At 48.4% G+C, this 14,109-nt stretch overlaps 1 protein-coding gene across 1 annotated transcript in view; it reads right to left on the reverse strand.

Annotated features, from left to right (window-relative positions):
• The window catches only part of LOC138275211 (GTPase IMAP family member 5-like), an 88,008-nt gene that overhangs the window by 57,460 nt on the left and 16,439 nt on the right, over positions 1-14,109 (reverse strand). The gene's annotated exons all lie outside the window — the stretch shown is intronic.

Consider the following 14,109-nt stretch of genomic DNA (forward strand, 5'->3'; position numbering starts at 1 on the left):
ATGAGCCACACCATACAAATAGTGTTGTCTCACATCATAGCAAAAGCATTTATTCTCACCATACTGGTAGTGATGTTTCTGTTAACCAAGCTGTTAGGGTGGCTTCTGTAAGGGACAGGTCTCCTTCTGTTCATTCCCATCATACCTCTGTATCTAGGAATGTCCCTCCCACCAACCCTGATGACAGAATGTTAGAGAGGGAACTCAATAAGTTGAGGGTGGAACAAACCAGACTGAAGCTTAAAAAGCAACAGCTGGATTTGGATTGACAGTCTTTTGAACTAGAGAAGGAAAGACAGAAGTTGGGTTTAGATACCCATGGTGGAAGCAGCAGTATTTCCCATAGTCATCCTGTAAAAGAGCATGATTCCAGGAATCTGCACAAGATAGTTCCCCCTTATAAGGAGGGGGATGACATTAACAAGTGGTTTGCTGCACTTGAGAGGGCCTGTGTTGTACAGGATGTCCCTCAAAGGCAGTGGGCTGCTATCCTATGGCTATAATTTAGAGGAAAAGGTAGGGATAGGCTCCTTACTGTGAAAGAAAGTGATGCCAATAATTTCCATGTTCTTAATAATGCACTCCTGGATGGTTATGGCTTAACCACTGAACAATACAGGATAAAGTTCAGAGAGACTGTGAGAAAGTAGCCTCTTTCTAGCCTTGTTACCCCCACTTTTGGCCTGTTTGTGAGTGTATGTCAGGGTGTTTTCACTGTATCACTGGGATCCTGCTAGCCAGGGCCCAGTGCTCATAGTGAAAACCCTATGTTTTCAGTATGTTTGTTATGTGTCACTGGGACCCTGCTAGTCAGGACCCCAGTGCTCATAAGTTTGTGGCCTATATGTATGTGTTCCCTGTGTGGTGCCTAACTGTCTCACTGAGGCTCAGCTAACCAGAACCTCAGTGGTTATGCTCTCTCATTTCTTTCAAATTGTCACTAACAGCCTAGTGACCAATTTTACCAATTTACATTGACTTTCTGGAACACCCTTATAATTCCCTAGTATATGGTACTCAGGTACCAAGGGTATTGGGGTTCCAGGAGATCCCTATGGGCTGCAGCATTTCTTTTGCCACCCATAGGGAGCTCTGACAATTCTTACACAGGCCTGCCACTGCAGCCTGAGTGAAATAACGTCCACGTTATTTCACAGCCATTTTACACTGCACTTAAGTAACTTATAAGTCACCTATATGTCTAACCTTTACCTGGTAAAGGTTAGGTGCAAAGTTACTTAGTGTGAGGGCACCCTGGCACTAGCCAAGGTGCCCCCACATTGTTCAGGGCCAATTCCCTGAACTTTGTGAGTGCGGGGACACCATTACACGCGTGCACTACATATAGGTCACTACCTATATGTAGCTTCACAATGGTAACTCCGAATATGGCCATGTAACATGTCTAAGATCATGGAATGGCCCCCTCTATGCCATCCTGGCATTATTGGGACAATTCCATGATCCCAGTGGTCTGTAGCACAGACCCTGGTACTGCCAAACTGCCTTTCCTGGGGTTTCACTGCAGCTGCTGCTGCTGCCAACCCCTCAGACAGGTTTCTGCCCCCCTGGGGTCAAGCCAGGCTTGTCCCAGGATGGCAGAACAAAGGACTTCCTCTGAGAGAGGGTGTTACACCCTCTCCCTTTGGAAAATGGTGTGAAGGCAGGGGAGGAGTAGCCTCCCCCAGCCTCTGGAAATGATTTCTTGGGCACAGATGTGCCCAATTCTGCATAAGCCAGTCTACACCGGTTCAGGGACCCCTTAGCCCCTGCTCTGGCACGAAACTGGACAAAGGAAAGGGGAGTGACCACTCCCCTGACCTGCACCTCCCCTGGGAGGTGTCCAGAGCTCCTCCAGTGTGCTACAGACCTCTGCCATCTTGGAAACAGAGGTGCTGCTGGCACACTGGACTGCTCTGAGTGGCCAGTGCCACCAGGTGACGTTAGAGACTCCTTGTGATAGGCTCCTTCAGGTGTTAGTAGCCTATCCTCTCTCCTAGGTAGCCAAACCCTCTTTTCTGGCTATTTAGGGTCTCTCTCTCTGGGGAAACTTTAGATAACGAATGCAAGAGCTCATCCGAGTTCCTCTGCATCTCTCTCTTCACCTTCTGCCAAGGAATCGACTGCTGACCGCGCTGGAAGCCTGCAAACCTGCAACATAGTAGCAAAGACGACTACTGCAACTCTGTAACGCTGATCCTGCCGTCTTCTCGACTGTTTTCCTGGTGGTGCATGCTGTGGGGGTAGTCTGCCTCCTCTCTGCACTAGAAGCTCTGAAGAAATCTCCCGTGGGTCGACAGAATCTTCCCCCTGCAACCGCAGGCACCAAAAAGCTGCATTACCGGTCCCTTGGGTCTCCTCTCAGCATGACGAGCGAGGTCCCTTGAATCCAGCAACTCTGTCCAAGTGACTCCCACAGTCCAGTGACTCTTCAGTCCGAGTTTGGTGGAGGTAAGTCCTTGCCTCCCCACTCCAGACTGCATTGTTGGTAACCGCGACTTTTGCAACTTCTCCGGCCCCTGTGCACTTCCGGTGGAAATCCTTTGTGCACAGCCAAGCCTGGGTCCACGGCACTCTAAACTGCATTGCACGACTTTCTAAGTTGGTCTCCGGCAATGTGGGACTCCTTTGTGCAACTTCGGCGAGCACCGTTTCACGCATCCTTGTAGTGCCTGTTTCTGGCACTTCTCCGGGAGCTACCTGCTTCAGTGAGGGCTCTTTGTCTTGCCCGACGTCCCTTCTCTCTGCTGGTCCAATTTGCGACCTCCTGGTCCCTCCTGGGCCTCAGCAGTGTCCAAAAACTCTAACCGCATGATTTGCAGCTAGCAAGGCTTGTTGGCGTTCTTTCGGCGGGAAAACACTTCTGCACGACTCTCCAAGGCGAGAGAGATCGGTCCACGAAAGGGGAAGTCTCTAGCCATTTTCGTTCCTGCAGAAACCGCAGCTTCTTCTGTCCAGTCGAAGCTTCTTTGCACCCGCAGCTGGCATTTCCTGGGCATCTGCCCATCTCCGACTTGATTGTGACTTTTGGACTTGGTCCCCTTGTTCCACAGGTACCCTAGATTGGAAATCCACAGTTGTTGCAATGTTGGTTTGTGTCTTTCCTGCATTATTCCTCTATTACGACTTCTTTGTCTTCTGGGGAACTTCAGTGCACTTTGCACTCACTTTTCAGGGTCTTGGGGAGGGCTAGTTTTCTAACTCTCACTATTTTCTAATAGTCCCAGCGACCCTCTACAAGGTCACATAGGTTTGGGGTCCATTCGTGGTTCGCATTCCACTTTTGGAGTATATGGTTTGTGTTACCCCTATCCCTATGTGTCTCCATTGCATCCTATTGTAGCTATACATTGTTTGCACTGTTTTCTAAGACTATACTGCATATTTTTAGTACTGTGTACATATAACTTGTGTATATTTGCTATCCTCACTCTGAAGGTACACTTTGAGATACTGTGACATATTGTCATAAAAATAAAGTACCTTTATTTTTAGTATAACTGTGTATTGTGTTTTCTTATGGTATTGTGCAAGTGACACTTGTGGTACTGTGGTAGCTTCACACGTCTCCTAGTTCAGCCTAAGCTGCTCTGCTAAGCTACCATTATCTATCAGCCTAAGCTGCTAGACACCCTATACACTAATAAGGGATACCTGGGCCTGGTGCAAGGTGTAAGTACCCCTTGGTACTCACTACAAGCCAGTCCAGCCTCCTACATTGGTTGTGCAGTGGTGGGATAAGTGCTTGAGACTACTTACCACTCTTGTCATTGTACTTTTCATAGGAGAAAAATATACAAAACAAGTTCAGTTTGTGTACACATAGCTAAAAAGTTTTGCATTTTCTCTTTTCACTGTTTTCTAAGTGCTGAAAAGTACTTCTAAACTTTCAAAAAGTTCTTAAAAGTTTAAAAAGTTTTTTTTTCTGTCTTTCCAAAAAGTTCTGAAAACTTTTTTCTCTTTTTCTATCACTTTAACTCTCTCTGAAAATGTCTGGCACAGGCCAAAATGTTGATCTGTCCAAACTTGCATATGACAACCTTAGCTGGAAAAGAGCAAGGAGTCTCTGTGTAGAGAGAGGTTTGAGTGTAGGGAAAAATCCTTCCTTAGAACTGTTAATTAACATGCTTAGAGAACAGGATAAGGCCATAAGTGCCCCCTCTGTTGAAAAAGTAGCTAATGGTTCTCAATCTGATCCAGGGACTTCCCCAGGAAAAGGTCCAGGAAAGAAACTTCCCAGCCTGCCCATTACTAGACAGTCTAGCATAGTTGGTACTGAAGTGGAGTCACAGCATCCAGATGATGTGCTCTCACATTACACTGTCAGCCAAGCTGTTATGGTGGCTTCTGTAAGGGACAGGTCTCCTTCTGTTCATTCACATCATACCTCTGTATCTATGAATGTCCCTCCCACCAACCCTGATGACAGAATGTTAGAGAGGGAACTCAATAAGTTGAGGGTGGAACAAACCAGAATGAAGCTTAAAAAGCCACAGCCGGATTTGGATAGACAGTCTTTTGAATTAGAGAAGGAAAGACAGAAGTTGGGTTTTGAAACCCATGGTGGCAGCAGCAGTATTCCCCATAGTCATCCTGTAAAGGAGCATGATTCCAGGAATCTGCACAAGATAGTTCCCCCTTATAAGGAGGGGGATGACATTAACAAGTGGTTTGCTGCACTTGAGAGGGCCTGTGTGGTACAGGATGTCCCTCAAAGGCAGTGGGCTGCTATCCTATGGCTATCATTTAGTGGAAAAGGTAGGGATAGGCTCCTTACTGTGAAAGAAAGTGATGCCAATAATTTCCAAGTTCTTAAGAATGCACTCCTGGACGGTTATGGCTTAACCACTGAACAATACAGGATAAAGTTCAGAGAGACCAAAAAGGAGTCTTCACAAGACTGGGTTGATTTCATTGACCATTCAGTGAAGGCCTTGGAGGGGTGGTTACATGGCAGTAAAGTTACTGATTATGACAGCCTGTATAACTTGATCCTGAGAGAGCATATTCTTAATAATTGTGTGTCTGATTTGTTGCACCAGTACTTGTTGGACTCTGATCTGACCTCTGCCCAAGAATTGGGCAAGAAGGCAGACAAATGGGTCAGAACAAGAGTGAACAGAAAAGTTCATACAGGTGGTGACAAGGAGAACACTAAGAAGAAAGATGTTGAAAAATCTCAAGATAAGCATGGGGATAAGGGTAAAACCAAAGATCCCACTTCAAATCTTAAACACTCTTCAGAGGGTGGGGATAAAACAAATTCTTCCTCTTCTTCTCAACCTACACAATTTAAAAAGCCTCGGTGCTTTGTGTGTAAAAATAGAGGCCATAGGCCAGGGGATAAGTCCTGTCCAGGTAAACCCCCTGAGCCTACCACCACTAATACATCAAGCTCTAGTGCCCCTAGCAGTAGTGGTTCTAGTGGTGGGACTGCTGGCAACAGTCAAGCAAAGGGTGTAGTTGGGTTCACTTATGGGTCCATCATAGAAACTGGGGTAGTCAGTCCCAAGACAGTTTCTGTCACACCTAGTGGCATTGGCCTTGCCACACTGGCTGCTTGTCCCCTTACAATGGATAAGTACAGGCAGACAGTTTCAATAAATGGTGTTGAAGCCTTGGCCTACAGGGACACAGGTGCCAGTATCACTTTGGTGACTGAAAACCTAGTGCACCCTGATCAACACATCATTGGACAACAGTATAAGATTATTGATGTCCATAACTCCACTAAGTTTCTTCCCTTAGCTATAATTCAGTTTAGTTGGGGTGGAGTTACTGGCCCTAAGCAGGTGGTGGTATCACCTAGCTTACCTGTAGACTGTCTCTTAGGTAATGACCTAGAGGCCTCAGGTTGGGCTGATGTAGAGTTTTATGCCCATGCAGCCATGCTGGGCATCCCTGAGGAATTGTTCCCTCTCATTTCTACTGAAATGAAAAAGCAAAGGAGAGAAGGCCTGAAAACTCAGGATCCCTCTCCATCAACAGGTAAAAAGGGTATCACAGTATCCCCTAACCACCCTACCAGTCAGGATAGCATTCCTGTGGTGGGAGAAACCTCTCCTGGGGTGGCACCTGTTCCAAGGGAATCATCAGCTGGCAAAGCTGGACTCCCTGAGGTGGAAGTTCCTCTCTGTGGAATAACTAACATTGGTGACAAAAAGAGCACCATTTTAGTTAACATGGAGCATCCCTCCAACCCTCCCAGAAAAACTTTAGTGCAGAAACCCTGCACTGCCTCACAACACTTAGGACAGCATCCCTGCCCTAGTGTGGAGCTCATAGGACAGCATCCCTGCCCTGCTCCAACTCAAGAGAAACAGCATCCCTGTTCTCTCTTCCAGCCATATGGACAAAGTTTTTGCCCAGCTATGGCTTTTCTGAGACAGCATCCCTGTCTGGCATTTCCATCACTACAAATAGGTTCAGTGGACAATTCCCACTGCTCTAAAATAAAAATTACTGATAGAAACTCTGAAAATACATCTTCACATTGTTGCTTAGCTAAAAAACTTCAAACAGGGTGGTTTACATCCCCACAGGGAAGTAACCATATAGTGGATGATAAAGGGAGTAACCAGTCTATTGCAGAGCTACTCTCTACTTATCACCTCTTAGACAATAAAGTCTCAACTGGCCAAGGTTAGCCTTATTGTCCTTCGTTTGGGGGGGGGTTGTGTGAGAAAGTAGCCTCTTTCTAGCCTTGTTACCCCCACTTTTGGCCTGTTTGTGAGTGTATGTCAGGGTGTTTTCACTGTCTCACTGGGATCCTGCTAGCCAGGGCCCAGTGCTCATAGTGAAAACCCTATGTTTTCAGTATGTTTGTTATGTGTCACTGGGACCCTGCTAGTCAGGACCCCAGTGCTCATAAGTTTGTGGCCTATATGTATGTGTTCCCTGTGTGGTGCCTAACTGTCTCACTGAGGCTCTGCGAAACAGAACCTCAGTGGTTATGCTCTCTCATTTCTTTCAAATTGTCACTAACAGGCTAGTGACCAATTTTACCAATTTACATTGGCTTTCTGGAACACCCTTATAATTCCCTAGTATATGGCACTCAGGTACCCCGGGTATTGGGGTTCCAGGAGATCCCTATGGGCTGCAGCATTTCTTTTGCCACCCATAGGGAGCTCTGACAATTCTTACACAGGCCTGCCACTGCAGCCTGAGTGAAATAACGTCCACGTTATTTCACAGCCATTTTACACTGCACTTAAGTAACTTATAAGTCACCTATATCTCTAACCTTTACCTGGTAAAGGTTAGGTGCAAAGTTACTTTGTGTGAGGGCACCCTGGCACTAGCCAAGGTGCCCCCACATTGTTCAGGGCCAATTCCCTGAACTTTGTGAGTGCGGGGACACCATTACACGCGTGCACTACATATAGGTCACTACCTATATGTAGCTTCACAATGGTAACTCCGAATATGGCCATGTAACATGTCTAAGATCATGGAATGGCCCCCTCTATGCCTTCCTGGCATTATTGGGACAATTCCATGATCCCAGTGGTCTGTAGCACAGACCCTGGTACTGCCAAACTGCCTTTCCTGGGGTTTCACTGCAGCTGCTGCTGCTGCCAACCCCTCAGACAGGTTTCTGCCCCCCTGGGGTCAAGCCAGGCTTGTCCCAGGATGGCAGAACAAAGGACTTCCTCTGAGAGAGGGTGTTACACCCTCTCCCTTTGGAAAATGGTGTGAAGGCAGGGGAGGAGTAGCCTCCCCCAGCCTCTGGAAATGCTTTCTTGGGCACAGATGTGCCCAATTCTGCATAAGCCAGTCTACACCGGTTCAGGGACCCCTTAGCCCCTGCTCTGGCATGAAACTGGACAAAGGAAAGGGGAGTGACCACTCCCCTGACCTGCACCTCCCCTGGGAGGTGTCCAGAGCTCCTCCAGTGTGCTCCAGACCTCTGCCATCTTGGAAACAGAGGTGCTGCTGGCACACTGGACTGCTCTGAGTGGCCAGTGCCACCAGGTGACGTCAGAGACTCCTTGTGATAGGCTCCTTCAGGTGTTAGTAGCCTATCCTCTCTCCTAGGTAGCCAAAACCTCTTTTCTGGCTATTTAGGGTCTCTGTCTCTGGGGAAACTTTAGATAACGAATGCAAGAGCTCATCCGAGTTCCTCTGCATCTCTCTCTTCACCTTCTGATAAGGAATCGACTGCTGATCGCGCTGGAAGCCTGCAAACCTGCAACATAGTAGCAAAGACGACGACTGCAACTCTGTAACGCTGATCCTGCCGCCTTCTCGACTGTTTTCCTGCTTGTGCATGCTGTGGGGGTAGCCTGCCTCCGCTCTGCACCAGAAGCTCCGAAGAAATCTCCCGTGGGTCGACGGAATCTTCCTCCTGCATCCGCAGGCACCAAAAAGCTGCATTACCGGTCCCTTGGGTCTCCTCTCAGCACGACGAGCGAGGTCCCTTGAATCCAGCAACTCTGTCCAAGTGACTCCCACAGTCCAGTGACTCTTCAGTCCAAGTTTGGTGGAGGTAAGTCCTTGCCTCCCCACTCCAGACTGCATTGTTGGTAACCGCGACTTTTGCAACTTCTCCGGCCCCTGTGCACTTCCGGCGGAAATCCTTTGTGCACAGCCAAGCCTGGGTCCACGGCACTCTAACCTGCATTGCACGACTTTCTAAGTTGGTCTCCGGCGACGTGGGACTCCTTTGTGCAACTTCGGCGAGCATCGTTTCACGCATCCTTGTAGTGCCTGTTTCTGGCACTTCTCCGGGAGCTACCTGCTTCAGAGAGGGCTCCTTGTCTTTCTCTATGTGCCCTCTCTCTGCTGGTCCAATTTGCGACCTCCTGATCCCTCCTGGGCCTCAGCAGCATCCAAAAACGCTAACTGCATGATTTGCAGCTAGCAAGGCTTGTTGGCATTATTTCGGCGGGAAAACACTTCTTCACGACTCTCCAAGGCGAGTCGGATCAGTCCACTAAAGGGGAAGTCTCTAGCCCTTTTTTTTCCTGCAGAAACCGCAGCTTCTTCTGTCCAGCCGAAGCTTCTTTGCACCCACAGCTGGCATTTCCTGGGCATCTGCCCATCTCCGACTTGCTTGTGACTTTTGGACTTGGTCCCCTTGTTCCACAGGTACCCTAGATTGGAAATCCACAGTTGTTGCATTGTTGGTTTGTGTCTTTCCTGCATTATTCCTCTATTACGACTTCTTTGTCTTCTGGGGAACTTCAGTGCACTTTGCACTCACTTTTCAGCGTCTTGGGGAGGGCTAGTTTTCTAACTCTCACTATTTTCTAATAGTCCCAGCGACCCTCTACAAGGTCAAATAGGTTTGGGGTCCATTCGTGGTTCGCATTCCACTTTTGGAGTATATGGTTTGTGTTGCCCCTATCCCTATGTGTCTCCATTGCATCCTATTGTAGCTATACATTGTTTGCACTGTTTTCTAAGACTATACTGCATATTTTTAGTACTGTGTACATATAACTTGTGTATATTTGCTATCCTCACTCTGAGGGTACACTCTGAGATACTGTGACATATTGTCATAAAAATAAAGTACCTTTATTTTTAGTATAACTGTGTATTGTGTTTTCTTATGGTATTGTGCAAGTGACACTTGTGGTACTGTGGTAGCTTCACACGTCTCCTAGTTCAGCCTAAGCTGCTCTGCTAAGCTACCATTATCTATCAGCCTAAGCTGCTAGACACCCTATACACTAATAAGGGATACCTGGGCCTGGTGCAAGGTGTAAGTACCCCTTGGTACTCACTACAAGCCAGTCCAGCCTCCTACAGAGACCAAAAAGGAGTCTTCACAAGACTGGGTTGATTTCATTGACCATTCAGTGAAGGCCTTGGAGGGGTGGTTACATGGCAGAAAAGTTACTGATTATGACAGCCTGTATAACTTAATCCTGAGAGAGCATATTCTTAATAATTGAGTGTCTGATTTGTTGCACCAGTACTTGGTGGACTCTGATCTGACCTCTCCCCAAGAATTGGGAAAGAAGGCAGACAAATGGGTCAGAACAAGGGTGAACAGAAAAGTTCATACAGGGGGTGACAAAGATGGCAAGAAGAAGGATGGTAAGTCTTCTGACAAGGGTGGGGACAAATCTAAAAATGAGTCTTCATCAGGCCCACAAAAACACTCTGGTGGGGGTGGTGGGCCCAAATCCTCTTCAAATCAGAACAAGGAAAAGAAACCATGGTGCTATTTATGTAAGATAAAAGGCCATTGGACAACAGATCCCAGTTGTCCAAAGAAAAGCACCAACGCTCCTACCACTGCAACCCCTACTGCTACCCCTAGTGTCCCTTCTAATAGCAGTGGTGGTGGGAGCAAACCTACTAATAGCCAATCCAAGGGAGCAGATGGGCTCACTATTGGTAACTTAGTTGGGGTTGGTCTTGTTAGGGAGACCACAGAGGCTGTGTTAGTCTCTGAGGGGGCTATTGATTTAGCCACCTTAGTTGCTTGTCCCCTTAATATGGATAAGTACAAGCAGCTACCCCTAATAAACGGTGTTGAGGTTCAGGCCTACAGGGACACTGGTGCCAGTGTGAATATGGTCATAGAGAAACTGGTCCACCCTGAACAACACCTACTTGGTCACCAGTACCAAGTAACTGATGCTCACAACAACACAATTAGCCACCCCATGGCTGTTGTAAATCTCAACTGGCGGGGGGTTACTGGTCCAAAGAAAGTTGTGGTAGCCACAGATTTACCTGTAGACTGTCTACTAGGAAATGATTTGGAGACATCAGCTTGGTCAGATGTGGAGTTGGAGGCCCATGCAGCAATGCTGGGCATCCCAGGGCATATTTTTGCTTTGACAAGGGCTCAGGCCAAAAAGCAAAACGGACAGGGAATCTTGGATCCTGGAACAATGGACCAAGTGCTCCCCATAGCTAGGGCTAGTAGAAGCAAACCACTTCCTACTATCCCTCCCTCTACAGTGGATTCTACTTCAGAGGAAGAAGAATTCCCTCCCTGTGCAGAACCTACACCAGAGGAGGTTGAAGCAGATACTGCTGAGCTTTTGGGTGAAGGGGGGCCTGCCAGAGAGGAGCTGAGTGTGGCACAGCAAACCTGTCCCACATTAGAGGGTCTGAGACAGCAAGCTGACAAACAGGCTAATGGGGATGTCAGTGACTCTCACAGAGTTTACTGGGAGGACAACGTCTTGTACACTGAGCATAGGGATCCTAAACCTGGAGCTGCCAGGAGATTAGTGATTCCTCAGGAGTACAGAAAGTTCCTCCTAACTCTGGCACACGACATTCCCCTAGCTGGGCATCTAGGACAAATGAAAACTTGGGACAGGCTTGTTCCCCTGTTTCATTGGCCTAGAATGTCTGAGGACACAAAGGAATTTTGTAAGTCCTGTGAAACCTGTCAAGCCAGTGGCAAGACAGGTGGAACTCCAAAGGCACCCCTTATTCCACTGCCTGTGGTTGGGGTTCCCTTTGAAAGGGTAGGGGTTGACATAGTTGGCCCCCTTGACCCTCCTACTGCTTCAGGCAATAGATTCATCTTGGTGGTAGTGGACCATGCCACAAGATACCCTAAAGCTATTCCTTTAAGGACCACTACAGCTCCTGCAGTGGCAAATGCCCTCCTGGGAATATTGTCCAGGGTGGGTGTGAGAAAGTAGCCTCTTTCTAGCCTTGTTACCCCCACTTTTGGCCTGTTTGTGAGTGTATGTCAGGGTGTTTTCACTGTCTCACTGGGATCCTGCTAGCCAGGGCCCGGTACTCATAGTGAAAACCCTATGTTTTCAGTATGTTTGTTATGTGTCACTTGGACCCTGCTAGTCAGGACCCCAGTGCTCATAAGTTTGTGGCCTATATGTATGTGTTCCCTGTGTGGTGCCTAACTGTCTCACTGAGGCTCTGCTAACCAGAACCTCAGTGGTTATGCTCTCTCATTTCTTTCCAAATTGTCACTAACAGGCTAGTGACCAATTTTTACCAATTTACATTGGCTTACTGGAGCACCCTTATAATTCCCTAGTATATGGTACTAAGGTGCCCAGGGTATTGGGGTTCCAGGAGATCCCTATGGGCTGCAGCATTTCTTTTGCCACCCATAGGGAGCTCTGACAATTCTTACACAGGCCTGCCACTGCAGCCTGAGTGAAATAACGTCCACGTTATTTCACAGCCATTTTACACTGCACTTAAGTAACTTATAAGTCACCTATATGTCTAACCTTTACCTGGTAAAGGTTAGGTGCAAAGTTACTTAGTGTGAGGGCACCCTGGCACTAGCCAAGGTGCCCCCACATTGTTCAGGGCCAATTCCCTGAACTTTGTGAGTGCGGGGACACCATTACACGCGTGCACTACATATAGGTCACTACCTATATGTAGCTTCACAATGATAACTCCGAATATGGCCATGTAACATGTCTAAGATCATGGAATTGCCCCCTCTATGCCATCCTGGCATTGTTGGCACAATTCCATGATCCCAGTGGTCTGTAGCACAGACCCTGCTACTGCCAAACTGCCTTTTCTGGGGTTTCACTGCTGCTGCTGCCAACCCCTCAGACAGGTTTCTGCCCCCCTGGGGTCAAGCCAGGCTTGTCCCAGGATGGCAGAACAAAGGACTTCCTCTGAGAGAGGGTGTTACACCCTCTCCCTTTGGAAAATGGTGTGAAGGCAGGGGAGGAGTAGCCTCCTCCAGCCTCTGGAAATGCTTTCTTGGGCACAGATGTGCCCAATTCTGCATAAGCCAGTCTACACCGGTTCAGGGACCCCTTAGCCCCTGCTCTGGCGCGAAACTGGACAAAGGAAAGGGGAGTGACCACTCCCCTGACCTGCACCTCCCCTGGGAGGTGTCCAGAGCTCCTCCAGTGTGCTCCAGACCTCTGCCATCTTGGAAACAGAGGTGCTGCCAGCACACTGGACTGCTGTGAGTGGTCAGTGCCACCAGGTGACGTCAGAGACTCCTTCTGATAGGCTCCTTCAGGTGTTAGTAGCCTATCCTCTCTCCTAGGTAGCCAAACCCTCTTTTCTGGCTATTTAGGGTCTCTGTCTCTGGGGAAACTGTAGATAACGAATGCAAGAGCTCATCAGAGTTCCTCTGCATCTCTCTCTTCACCTTCTGCCAAGGAATCGACTGCTGACCGCTCTGGAAGCCTGCAAACCTGCAACATAGTAGCAAATACGACTACTGCAACTCTGTAACGCTGATCCTGCCGCCTTCTCGACTGTTTTCCTGGTGGTGCATGCTGTGGGGGTAGTCTGCCTCCTCTCTCCACTAGAAGCTGCGACGAAATCTCCTGTGGGTCGACAGAATCTTCCCCCTGCAACCGCAGGCACCAAAAAGCTGCATTACCGGTCCCTTGGGTCTCCTCTCAGCACGACGAGCGAGGTCCCTTGAATCCAGCAACTCTGTCAAAGTGACTCCCACAGTCCAGTGACTCTTCAGTCCAAGTTTGGTGGAGGTAAGTCCTTGCCTCCCCATGCCAGACTGCATTGTTGGTAACCGCGACTTTTGCAACTTCTCCGGCCCCTGTGCACTTCCGGTGGAAATCCTTTGTGCACAACCAAGCCTGGGTCCACGGCACTCTAACCTGCATTGCACGACTTTCTAAGTTGGTCTCCGGCGACGTGGGTCTCCTTTGTTTAACTTCGGGTGAGCACCGTTTCACGCATCTTCGTAGTGCCTGTTTCTGGCACTTCTCCGGGTGCTACCTGCTGCTAAGAGGGCTCCTTGTCTTGCTCGACGTCCCCTCTACCTCCTGGTCTAATTTGCAACCTCCTGGTCCCTCCTGGGCCACAGCAGCGTCCAAAAATGCTAACCGCATGGTTTGCAGCTAGCAGGGCTTGTTGGCGTTCTTTTGGCGGGAAAACACTTCTGCACGACTCTCCACGGCGAGTGAGATCCGTCCACCAAAGGGGAAGTCTCTAGCCCTTTTCGTTCCTGCAGAATCCTCAGATTCTTCTGTCCAGTAGAAGCTTCTTTGCACCCACAGCTGGCATTTCCTGGGTAGTTGCCCACCTCCGACTTGCTTGTGACTTTTGGACTTGGTCCCCTTGTTCCACAGGTACCCTAGATTGGAAATCCACCGTTGTTGCATTGTTCGGTTGTGTCTTTCCTGCATTATTCCTCTATCACAACTTCTTTGTCTT

Source organism: Pleurodeles waltl, chromosome 2_2, assembly GCF_031143425.1.
Source record: "Pleurodeles waltl isolate 20211129_DDA chromosome 2_2, aPleWal1.hap1.20221129, whole genome shotgun sequence".
Taxonomy (NCBI): Eukaryota; Metazoa; Chordata; class Amphibia; order Caudata; family Salamandridae; genus Pleurodeles; species Pleurodeles waltl.